Genomic DNA, 12500 nt, shown 5'->3' with positions numbered 1-12500 from the left:
GCATGTTGAGAGAGCTAGATTGCATCTTGCTTGTGAGAGTTATTCAGTACCATAAGAGCGATCTGTAGACAAGGTACTCACCTGAGAGTATCTTCTGTATTCATGAACCTTTTTGTAATAAAGTGAAAAAAAACCATGTTCCGATGTCTCATTATTTGTTGAAATGGGACATGTTAGTGTTTGGTGTACAAATATGTCTTTTTGTATATGCTGTGAGCGGGGTTGTTCTTTTAGTTTGTAAAATAAAAGTTAAAGATCCCTAGATACGTAAGAACTTACATAGCAGATGCGGGTACCGCAGGAGATGAAAACGAGGGAACAGTAGGTTATAGCGATGCTCATGAAGAATATAGACAAGAACTTCGAACACGGGAATTAGGAAAAAAGTTAGATAACCTAGCAGAGTTTATGAACAGAGTCTTAGTTGATCGAGAAGAGGAGCGGTGCGCAACCACAGCATATCCGACGGACATAAACGAAGTTCAAACACACGCAAGTAAAAGTACACATGCACACCCGAGTGAAGATAACATCGTAGTTCAGAAACTACCAGAACTTCAAGCAAGTGTTAGGCGTTTTGATGATCAACGACCTAACGAAGGGTTTCAATCGATTGAAGTGTTTATGAGATGTTTTGAAATAGCTAAATGTGAGTTGTCTGAAAGAGAAAAAGCTATTCACAGCTATTGCTGAAAGATGCTTTGGCAATGGAGGTAATATGTTGGCCACAAGACTGTTCAAGAAGTTATACTGAAATAAAATAATGTTTAATTGAGAAATATGCCTTACCTGATGCAAAAAAGGGGGACAAAAAAAGAGTTATAAACCCAGAATTTGGAAAGGTGAATCCGTTCTTAGTTTTGCAAGTCAAATTTTTTGGGATTGTGATTCATTTGCTACCCGGAGTGCCAATCTTCTAGAACGTGATAAAAAGCAATTGCCCATAAACATATTCGCAGATTAGTAAACCGTATTTATGTGGTTATTTGTTCGATGACAATCACTCATTAGCAGACGTAGTGATTGCGATAGAAAACATTCTAGACAGTTTCCCAGAAGAAAAATGACTGAGAATAACTGCCACGATTCCGAGAAGGGGACAGTTATGAGAGGCACTCACCAAGCCCCGAAGCAGGAGAGGGGAGAATGTAGTCAGCAGGTGAGAAGAGTCTTCAGATATTGGCAGTGTGGGGGAGAGGGTTACCGATGAGTGGAGTGCCCCACCCAAGGATCTAAATGTTGTTAAACTTGTCAGGCCTACGGTCATCTATCTCAAGAGTGCTCAGCAAAAAATGTCGAGGGTGGATGGGCTGTGGCACACGCACACCAGTCCCCACCCAACATTCGAGAAAAAGAAAACAGAGGAAGTGGGAGACGAGGGAGATCAATGCCCCCCCCCCCCCCCCATGACATCAGAAGCAGCAGCCCAGGCAGTGGTGAGAATGACGACGATTACTTGCTAGAGCAGGCACTGGGACCTCCATAGTTACCCACGACCTCACCCACGTAGCACTAAGGAGCTGCGGCATTGCAAGCGAGGTCGTCGACCCGTGCCCCATATATCTTAATGGGCGGTTAGGAATGTTAGCAGTTAGGATTGACCTACCAGATAGATACATTCCAGCGCTGATCGACACAGGAGCCAGCGTTTCAGTGATTGTAAAACGATTCTCCTCAAACCCACTACAGTCAGCGACATCCATCATCCTCAACACGCCAGGAGGAAATAAACTACCTGTAAGCCATACAACGATTGCCAATTTTAAGGTGAGATCTGTGAAGTTTACACAGGATTTATTTGTCTTGCCAACCTTATGAATTCCAGTGGTTTTATCTGTAGTAATCAAATATGCATTTGTGGGGAAAAAGATACAATAACAGTAAAACCAGAAGGGCACATTTTGCCGATAGAAAGTCATGAAAGAGCAAGCACTTGTGCGGCCACGGAGAGACGATTAAGTAAGGTAACAGAGTACTTGAAAGAGGAGAAGTGTTGTCTCCCCAGACACTTACGAGCATATTAGTGATCCCGTGTCAGCCTCGTCGACCCGTGCCCCATATATCCTAATGGGCGGTTAGGAATGTTAGCAGTTAGGATTGACCTACCAGATAAATACATTCCAGCGCTGATCGACACAGGAGCCAGCGTTTCAGTGATTGTAAAACGATTCTCCTCAAACCCACTACAGTCAGCGACATCCATCATCCTCAACACGCCAGGAGGAAATAAACTACCTGTAAGCCATACAGCGATTGCCAATTTCAAGGTGAGATCTGTGAAGTTTACACAGGATTTATTTGTCTTGCCAACCTTATGAATTCCAGTGGTTTTATCTGTAGTAATCAAATATGCATTTGTGGGGGAAAAGATACAATAACAGTAAAACCAGAAGGGCACATTTTGCCGATAGAAAGTCATGAAAGAGCAAGCACTTGTGCGGCCACGGAGAGACGATTAAGTAAGGTAACAGAGTACTTGAAAGAGGAGAAGTGTTGTCTCCCCAGACACTTACGAGCATATTAGTGATCCCGTGTCAGCCTCGTCGACCCGTGCCCCATATATCCTAATGGGCGGTTAGGAATGTTAGCAGTTAGGATTGACCTACCAGATAAATACATTCCAGCGCTGATCGACACAGGAGCCAGCGTTTCAGTGATTGTAAAATGATTCTCCTCAAACCCACTACAGTCAGCGACATCCATCATCCTCAACACGCCAGGAGGAAATAAACTACCCGTAAGCCATACAACGATTGCCAATTTTAAGGTGAGATCTGTGAAATTTACACAGGATTTATTTGTCTTGCCAACCTTATGAATTCCAGTGGTTTTATCTGTAGTAATCAAATATGCATTTGTGGGGAAAAAGATGCAATAACAGTAAAACCAGAGGGGCACATTTTGCCGATAGAAAGTCATGAAAGAGCAAGCACTTGTGCGGCCACGGAGAGACGATTAAGTAAGGTAACAGAGTACTTGAAAGAGGAGAAGTGTTGTCTCCCCAGACACTTACGAGCATATTAGTGATCCTGTGTCAGCCTCTTTCGGAAGGAACCAAGGTCGTTGTTAAACCGCATGACAATTGGGTACACATAGTCTTAGAGAACTTATCAGAAATAAAAGAAAACAGTCTGATATAACGATAGTTAATATGTCAAATAAAAGAGTTGTGTTAGGAGGTGATTCTGTGTGTGAATTAGAGTTGAGTGAAATTGCTAATAATTGGATCTTGGTAGCTAAAACTCCAGCCCGCACAGACGAGCACACTCAGAACTTGATTATACAAGCTTGAAAGCTATGTCAGTCAGAATATCAACCTGTAGTTAGTGACCTTGTTAATAATTATTTCGATGTAATTGCAATTTGCGACGAGCCACCTAGGAGGATTGATCGATTTCCATTTAGCATTGAAACTGAGTAGGGAGAGCCTATCAGGTCAAGGTCTCATAAGGTACCCATTCATTTCCAAGGAGAGATGGAAAGGGAAATTAGTAAATTAAGGGAACAAGGGATAATCGAGAAGAGCGAATCCCCGTGGGCTTCTCCTATTGTAGCTTTTAGGAAAAAGGATAGCTCGGTGACATTGTGTGTTTATTATAGGAAGTTGAATGTAGTCACTAAGGATAATGGATTTCCATTGCCCTCAATCGAAGAGTTACTTGTGAAGGTATGTAATAGTAAATATTTTACAACTATTCATTTAAAGTCTGGATACTATCAAATACCAATTCAGGAAGACAGAAAATTATAAACAGCATTTATAGCTAATGATCAACTTTTTCAGTTAAATTTTCTTCCTTCCAGTGTTAAAAATGCTCCAAGTCATTTCTCTAGAGTAATGATGGCGGTTTTTTCTCTCTTAACTGGCCATAACATTCTTGTTTATTTAGATGATATCATAATTACAGGGAAAACGGCCGAAGAACAAAATAATAATATTCGTAAAGTTTTAGAAGAATTGCGACGTAATGGTATGAAAATAAATTTGTCAAAGTGCAAATTTATCTGTAAACAGGTAAAATTTTTAGGTCACATAATAACCCCAGAAGGTATCCAGCCCTGCCCCAGTAAAGTAGCAGCTATTAGATATATCCCCAGGCCACATATCCCTCTGGAAGCAGCTGGGTTCCACGGGCTCCTTGGGTATTACTGTAAATTCATAAGAGGTTTCGGAGAGATAGCCAGACCCTTAGATGCTTTAATGAAACAAAAATTAAAAAAGTGGGAGTGGAATTAAAGGGCCTTCAACCATTTGAAAGGTGCCATAACTAGCAATGACATACTTGCATATCCTAGATTTGATCGCCCGTTTCTAGTGACAACAGATGCGTGTAGCTTAGCTATTAGTGGCGTAGTTTCTCAACGAAATGATAAAGGTAGAGAGCGGGCCATTTGTTTTGCTTCCATGGCACTAAAGGGAGCAGAAAAGAATTAGAATACATTCGATTGAGAGGCTTATGCTATTCTTTGGGTTGTGGAGAGGCATCGATTCTTTTTATTAGGTCAGTCGATTGAGTTGCAAAGTGATCATTGCCCCTTACATGACTTATTTTATAAAAGAGATTCGACATCTAGACAAGCAAGATGGCTTGAAAGATTTTTATATTTTTTTATAAAGGGTTTTCAACAATAGAAGGTAAAGCTAACAAGGTAGCTTATGCCCTCTCTAGAGGTGCAGTAATAGGAGTAACCACTAGGACACAGAAGAGGAGCGAAGAACAAATCCAAAATATTGAAGACCCAATTATTATAGAGGAAATATGTAAATTCACGCTAGGAGCAATCAGACAGTGGGATCAGCAAGTGAGAGAGAGAGAGAGAGAGAGAGAGAGAGAGAGAGAGAGAGAGAGAGAGAGAGAGATGTGAACTGTGAAAGTGAATATACTGTATGTGGGTGGGCGAGGACATGACCAGGGGTGTCCAGAATGAATGCCCTGATTATGGGGGTGTGATTGATTAGGGAGGTTGGGACAGAAAACAAGTCCAAGAGGGACATAAAAAAGAGTAATGGATTGAAAGAGTACAAGCAGTGATTAAAGGGGAATCGGAGAGTTATCCATCATCTCTTAATATGCCTCACTAGAATTTTTTTGTGGAGATTGATATCTTATATTGTGTTTACGAGAAGAGGGAAGGGGAATTTTGTGCAAGGGTATTTCTTCCCCCCGCATTTAGGGATCGATAGAGCATTAAGGAGAGCACTTGAATCCTTCTTTTGATTACAAATGAAAAAATCTATAGAAAATTATATAAGATGTTGTCATGCTTGTAACTGTTTCAAAAAACATAAAAACAATGTACCGAAAGCCAGAAAGTGGCCTGTGATTCCAATTAAATTCTATAGGGTGCATTTTGATGTGGTAGGGCCATTTCCTACTGGTTTAACACAACATAAGTGTATTTGTGGATGCATTTACTCGGTACACTCATAATTCCGCAGTGTTGGATAAATCAGAAAATTCCTTAGCCCAGGTGCTGTGCTCTTTCATTACCAGGTTTGGTTGCCCGAAAATTTTGATAAGTGATAATGGCCTCCAGTTTATAAATAATATGGTGAAATCGGTCACGAACTTGATGAAAATTGAACACTTTTCAGTGATGCATATAGGCCTTCAGCAAATGGTTTAGTGGAATCGCATAATAGGGAAGTAGTGCAAATTTTATGTTACTTAGTGGCTGATGACCCCCTTCATTGGCACGCCATGCATCCTACAGCTGAGCTAGCTTTGGACATTGCATATAATGCTTCGCTCAGGGACACACCTTTCTTTTTAGTGTCCTAATGAATTCTCAATAGTTGCCAAAATATTCAACTTAGCAATACCGTGTCTATTTACTAAATCTCTATGGGAGAGTAATGAACAGCACTGAAAAGTTTTTGAAAAGAGCTTATGAAAAACACAGCTCAAAGTATGATGGTCGGTTCAGAACCGCACCGGTAAAAGTATTTGTAGGCGATCATGTGTATTTGAAACGATCACAACCTAGGAAACACAAACTAGAGACTGCATATTTGGGTCCGTACTGAATAATGTTGGTTAAATCTAACACAATAAATATACAAAGCGTTATTAATGGTGCAGTGTCTGAACATCATCAGGCACACATAATTATGGTGCCTGAAGAGGTCGTTTTCAAAAGTGTTAATCAGAGTTTACCTCCTTACCCCTGCATACGTGACAATCCTCGAGTTGACGAGTAGAATTTTTTATTATTCGCTGTTGATGTTGTTTGAACACACCACATTTCTTCTTTTCGTGTGATTTAAATAAACTTGATAATAACAATGTGTTCTTATGTTGGTGCTTAATGTATAAGTATTGTGGTAGTTTTTGTGAGTGTAGCAATACGTATGACATACTGTTGAGTGAACCTAAAAACAATCAAAGATATTGCTTACCCTTTCTTTGGAGAACAAGTTTAAAATCGTATTTTCATGGATAATTGTGTTTGAATTTTTGTGCTATTTTTACTTGGCATGGCTTGTATATAAACTTTTGATCCTTCAAAATAAAGTTTGTTGCATTCCACTCGCATCTCAGATATAACCTAACTGCTAGTTCACATAATTGGTGACCACTGGAATGACCAGGTCCCACCTGCCGTCTCCCTTTACTGCTGTATCTCACTGTTTGATGATGCCGCCTTCTGACACTGACTCTCCTATCACTGCCACATCCATGAAAATGCAGCCCTTCGGCAGTACAGAGACATTCAACTGGTTTCAGCATGTCAAGGTCGAGTTTCGCATCAAGGGCGGTGACTCAGTCAAGCACCAAAGAAGACTATATTCTCGAAGTGATTCCCAATGACACTTTCCCGGAAATCTCCAATTGACTTTGCAAGCAAAGTGATACCCCAATAATGTGTGAAACTTTCAAAATATTCCTCCTGAAGCAGTATTTTCCATTGCCAGCCACCCTCATAGCCAATCCTTTTGAAGTGTCTCAACAACCATTAAGGAACAAATAGGCTTCACATGCCCTTAGGGATTTAATGTACAGTATCAATCGTCTGCCCCCTGCAGCATAGGGCTCTCGTTAGCTGATCCTTCTTTGTGTCCTTTGGGTACAACGCTTACCCAAACCTGTGCGGTCTGCCATACCATATGCTGATATCTAGCCCCTGAAGGACATGATAACCAAAGTTGACACCCTGAGGGACAGACACTTCACCACCTTTAAGACTTCCATCAAAGCCGCCACTCCTGACAAAGAGTAAAACTATTTAATATCACCGAAGACGCTGTGTCCTGTCAGACACAAGATGGCCACAGCGTGATGAGGCAGAGTGTCCCTACAGCTGCCCATCAACCGTCACTCCCTCATGCCTAAACCAACTACCTCTAAAGCCCCTTAAGGACGCCCATAGACCGCAGGTAGACTACTGCCGCTCCAGATGAGAAATATGCGAACGGTCACCAGTGGCCCCAAAACGTGTAGGTAGGCCATTGCTTGTTGGGATTGCTCCCCTTTCACTTACACTTTTTTTTTTTAACTTGTTGTCGGAAAGAGCGTCTAATTTTGGTAGACATCGGTGATTGCCGTTCTTTTCTGCCAGGGACACCCTCCAGGACACAACATAGTCTGTCTATTTCTGCAAACATCTGCTTTGTATCTGGAAATAGATCTACGGTACCCAGCTTCAGTTATGAGAACCTCTCATTATCATTTGGAAACGCCAAATATCACTAGACGTATCTTGTTGTTGACATTACATTGCCAGTCAACAGTACGAGTTTCCTCCCGCATTACCACCTCCTGGTATATATCACTCACCGACAGTTATTCAAAGCTGAATCTTACACGTCAACACCTCTCCAACCAGCCCCGTAAGACCTCGCTCTCCACACTCGCGCACCCAAGGAGTCCTACGCTCACTTCCTCACGTAATACCTCAAAGTGTTCTGTCCAGAACTTCATCAAACGCCCATGGTTCTCGTGAAACATGGTATTCATCACCATATCAACATGATGGGGCCCTCAGTATTTGGTAGATTTAGGCGTTTGTACCAGATAGTTTGGCAGCTGCCAAACAAAAGTTAACCAAAATGGAAGAAATGGGACCTTGCCAATAGGCTCTGAAAAAAGGTGGCTCTATGTGCCCGTATGGGGATTATAGTCACCTGAATGTGCAGACAGAGCCATATCACTCCCCTTCTCCCAAATATCACTGATGTGACTTTTTTCACTCACAAAGAGATGGTTTTCACGCTCGACCTCCTGAAGAAGTATTATCAGGTGCCATAGAACCCTCTCAAAGAACCCCATCACCCACCCCCCAATTTGCTACATACACCTTCAATCACTTCTATTTTGGCCTTCGTAATGCTGGGGCCACTTTTCAACATCTCATGGATGTCATCTTTGGGGACCCACCCCTCTGAGTATATTGCACCGAAACCCTCCTGATAGAGTCCAGCCCCTCCCCTAGAAGGATAGCTGTTGAGAACTTCCCTATACCCTGGACCGTGTAAGCATTGCAAGAATTCTTGGGTATGATCAACTATTATCACTATTTCCTACCAGCCATCACTGCCTCTTTTACCTCCCTCTATGCCTCTCTCAAAGGCAAGCTAGAAGACATGAATTGGGGTCCCTTTCAAGAAGCGGCCTTTTGCAACACAAGGAATGCCCTATGAACTGCTGCTGCTCTCACATTTCTTGTACCAAATACACCTCTCCTCTTTCCACTGATGTCAGTAACGGCGCAATTGGTGCAGTACTGGAACAGGTGGTCCATGGTTCATCCCGCCCATTGGCCTTATTCAGTAGTAAACTGTCCAAGGCAAAATATGATTACTCCACCTTCACCCACGAATTACTGGCAGACCTTGGCTGTCCGACACTTTTGCTACTTCTCTGATGGTACACTCTTTGCATTTGCACGGATCACATGCCTCTAGTGCATGCCATCACTTAACAGTCCATCGTATGGTCCACCCGTCAACGACGACATCTCTCTGCCGTGGTGGGATACAATTGCACCCATCAACACATGTATTAAACAATTAATCCTGTTGCTGATGCCTTGTCAAAAAACACATTCCCAACCATTCACCTTTGACTGGATTACAACACCTTGGTGGAAGCACAACAAAAAGATTCAGAGTACCAATTATTTAGGACATCCTGCCCATCCCTCCATTGGGAAGGCATCCCTCTCTACAACTCCAACCCCACCCTCCTTTGTGACGTCAATACTGGTAGACCTAGACCATGGATATATGCTCCCATGCACCAACAGGTGTTTGATTTCATTCATGGCCTTTCACATCTCTTGCACCCCTTTACTTCACAGCTGCAGGCACAAAATGGCCGAAAATTAATTGACTGCCAGAATACCTTTGAGATTATTTTGTAGTATGTGACAGGAAGAGGCAAAACCTGATGAATAGGGGCAAAGAGTTTTGGTAAAAAAAGGCTGAAAAAGGAGATCTCACTGATTACAATAATTACAGAGACATCACACTTAAGTCAGCTGTCATTGAAATATATAGTATGTTCATACTAAAAAGAATAGAAAGAAAGATTGATAAAAATCGAAGAGATGAACAACCAGTATTTAAAAAAAGATAGAAGTTGTATTGACCAAAGACTCATTCTAAGTCATGCATTGCAGCAATGTATAGAGTATAGAAATCCACTGTTGATGGCATTTGTGGACCATGAAAAAGCCTTTGATAGTATGCACTGGACAATTTTGAGAAGATTCCTGTGTTATTATGCAGTTCCTCTTAAATATGTGAACTTGATTAAGTCTGTTTATGAGCATAGCATGTTCAAAGGTAAGGTTATTGGAGTAATATCGAATGAATATCCAGTGAACAGTAGAGCCTGCCAAGAAAATGTGTTGTCACATTATGTTTTTTATCCTGTTCGTGGATTTTGTAATCCATAGAAGAGTTGGGGATGATGGAGAAGGATTGGACAGGTTTGGTAAGGGGAAACAAGGTGACCTAGAGTGTACTGATGACGCTGTCCTGATTAGCAGAACACTGCAGGACTTACGAGGCTTGCTTACCAGAATGCATGAAATACCACATGAGCTTTGGCTCAAGATGAATAGAAGAAAGACATAGATAATGAGAACAGAATATGCAATGGAAGATGAAATATTATTGGATTAATTAGGTAGAATCATTTAAGTATTTAAGAACTGTGATCTCTAATATAGGGTCTTTAGAATTGGCGTTTAATGAAAGATTGAGAAAAACAAATCACACAATGGCTAGTTTAAGTAACCTTAAAAAATCAAATTAAGGCTATATATCAGTTTAGTTAGACTGGTGCTATTGTATGGTCATGAGTTGTGGTATGACAATGAAACAATATCCAAATGATTTTCTAGATTCGAAAGCAAAGCCCTTAGAAGAATATTGGGTATTAAATGGCAGGATAGGATTAGGAATGAAACTATAAGACAGATTATTTGAGTGCTATATTTTGATGATATAATGGTGAAGGGTATATGGAGATGATTTTGGGCATGATCTTCACGCTCCCCAAGAGAATTTAGTTAGCCAAATGTTTAACTGGGTTCCACAAGACACTAGAAAGTTGGAAGATTCAGGCTTACATGGCTGAGGACTATGAAGCGTGAAGTAGGCGATGATGAATGGAGAAGTATTAATTTAAAAGCTCAAAATAGAGACGACTGGCCAAATTTAACAGAGGCCTTTTGCGTCAATAGGCATAAGAGGAGATGATGATGAGCATATCATTTCTGATAGGGGTACAACTTTCATCTCTCAACTGTTAAGATCATTAGCGAATCTGCTCGTAATCATGTAACATCAGACAACCATCTACAACCATGCTGTCAACGGAATGGATGAACGTTTTTATCACACCCTCGAAGCAGTTTTGTTTCTCCGCTTCAAGGACTCCAACTGGCTTACTCAGCTTCTCAGTGTCCTCATGAGACTAAAGACCATTCCTAAGTACACTCTGGATGCCTCAGCCGCTGAAATGGTGTAAGGTGATCCATTGGTCATCCCTGCTTAATATTTTCCATCAACAACCTCATCCGGCAATCTCCAGTGCCTACATCATTTTGAAGGAAAACTTACACCATGCCCCCAGACTTATAAGCCCCCAGCAAAGCAATATATGCTAATTGATCTTCCACAAGGGCAAGTTTTCCTGTACAAATACACCAGCAAGCCACCACTAACACCCTCTAACATATGCCCTTTCATTGTGATTCATTGTGATCCATGGAACAACAAAGGTGTTCCTACTGAACATTCGCGGCAAAGAAGACTGGGTCAACATTGATTGCCTTAAACATGTATATGCGCCTCTCTGGAGCAGGGTGTCTCATTTCACCTGTATATCTCCTTTAAGGGGGAGCCATGTGTCACACCTGATCACACCCGCCTATACACTGTGATTGCCTTTCTGTTTTATGGATATATCGATATCCCTCCCACCTTGCACTGATGACTTGTTTAAGCCTTTATATTAATGAATCATTGTGTTTGAATTTGTGTGCCGTTTTTGCTTGGAGCAGCTTTTATATAAACACATGATCCGTTGAAATGAAGTTAATTGCATTCACCTTGCCTTTCAGTAACAATCTAATTGCTCGTTAGCACATTATATTTAGGAAGAAAAGATGACGTTGGTGGGAATTATGATGATGCCAAGACTTGAAGAGGCTTTGACTGAGTGGAGAAGTGTAAATAGTGTTACTTGCAAAGTTTAAACCAATTTGGTGGTTATGTTTAATTTTAAATATCCTTTCTCTACAAAAGTCTACTGGTAAGAATATGAGAGTAGAAAGTTTGTTTTGAAGAGACTATTGTCAGTTACCAGGATCATAGGGTGTGGGGGTTGCTTGTTTTGTTTCCATCCCCCCGTATTATGTTGGCACCCAAACAGCCGAGGTGGAAAAGTAAATTAGGCTGTTAAACGGAAGATAGAATTAGGATTTTGAATTACGATTAGGAAGACCCAAATGGAAGAGCAATCAAATATTTTAAAGGAGGAATTGCGGTTGTATAAGGAACGTGAGGAGAAGTAGGCAGTGATAAAATGAGAAGTTGTCCGTAGAGAATGAGAAATTATCTGTAGAGAATGAAAAGTAAAGTGGTGAGAATGAGGAGATGAGAAGGGAGCTGAAAGCACGAAAGGGAATTGTGGAAAGAGTGGAAAAAGTTGTAAGGATAATGAAAGAGAGATTAAGGAACAAATGAAAAAAAATAATGGAAGATATTATGGGCAAGTAACTGATACGATAAATATGTTCATGGGTGAAAGTTAAGTCGAAGGAGTGGCCTCTGCTTCGGGTAAAGGATTAATAGTGGAAGAAAAGGCTATGTTAGGAGATATCATGAAAGGAAATTATAGTGGTAGTGAAGGTAATGGGACTAGGCATAGTAAGGATGGTCAGAAAGGTGAGAGAATGAATGACATGAGAGGTAAAAGTGATTTGAAGAAAGAAAAGAGAAAAAAAATGTTGGGATGAGAGTGAGGATGATCATGAATGGGGGAAAG

The sequence above is a fragment of the Palaemon carinicauda genome, chromosome 7 (genome assembly GCF_036898095.1).
Source record: "Palaemon carinicauda isolate YSFRI2023 chromosome 7, ASM3689809v2, whole genome shotgun sequence".
Taxonomy (NCBI): domain Eukaryota; kingdom Metazoa; phylum Arthropoda; class Malacostraca; order Decapoda; family Palaemonidae; genus Palaemon; species Palaemon carinicauda.
Note: the sequence above shows the minus strand (reverse complement) of the source record.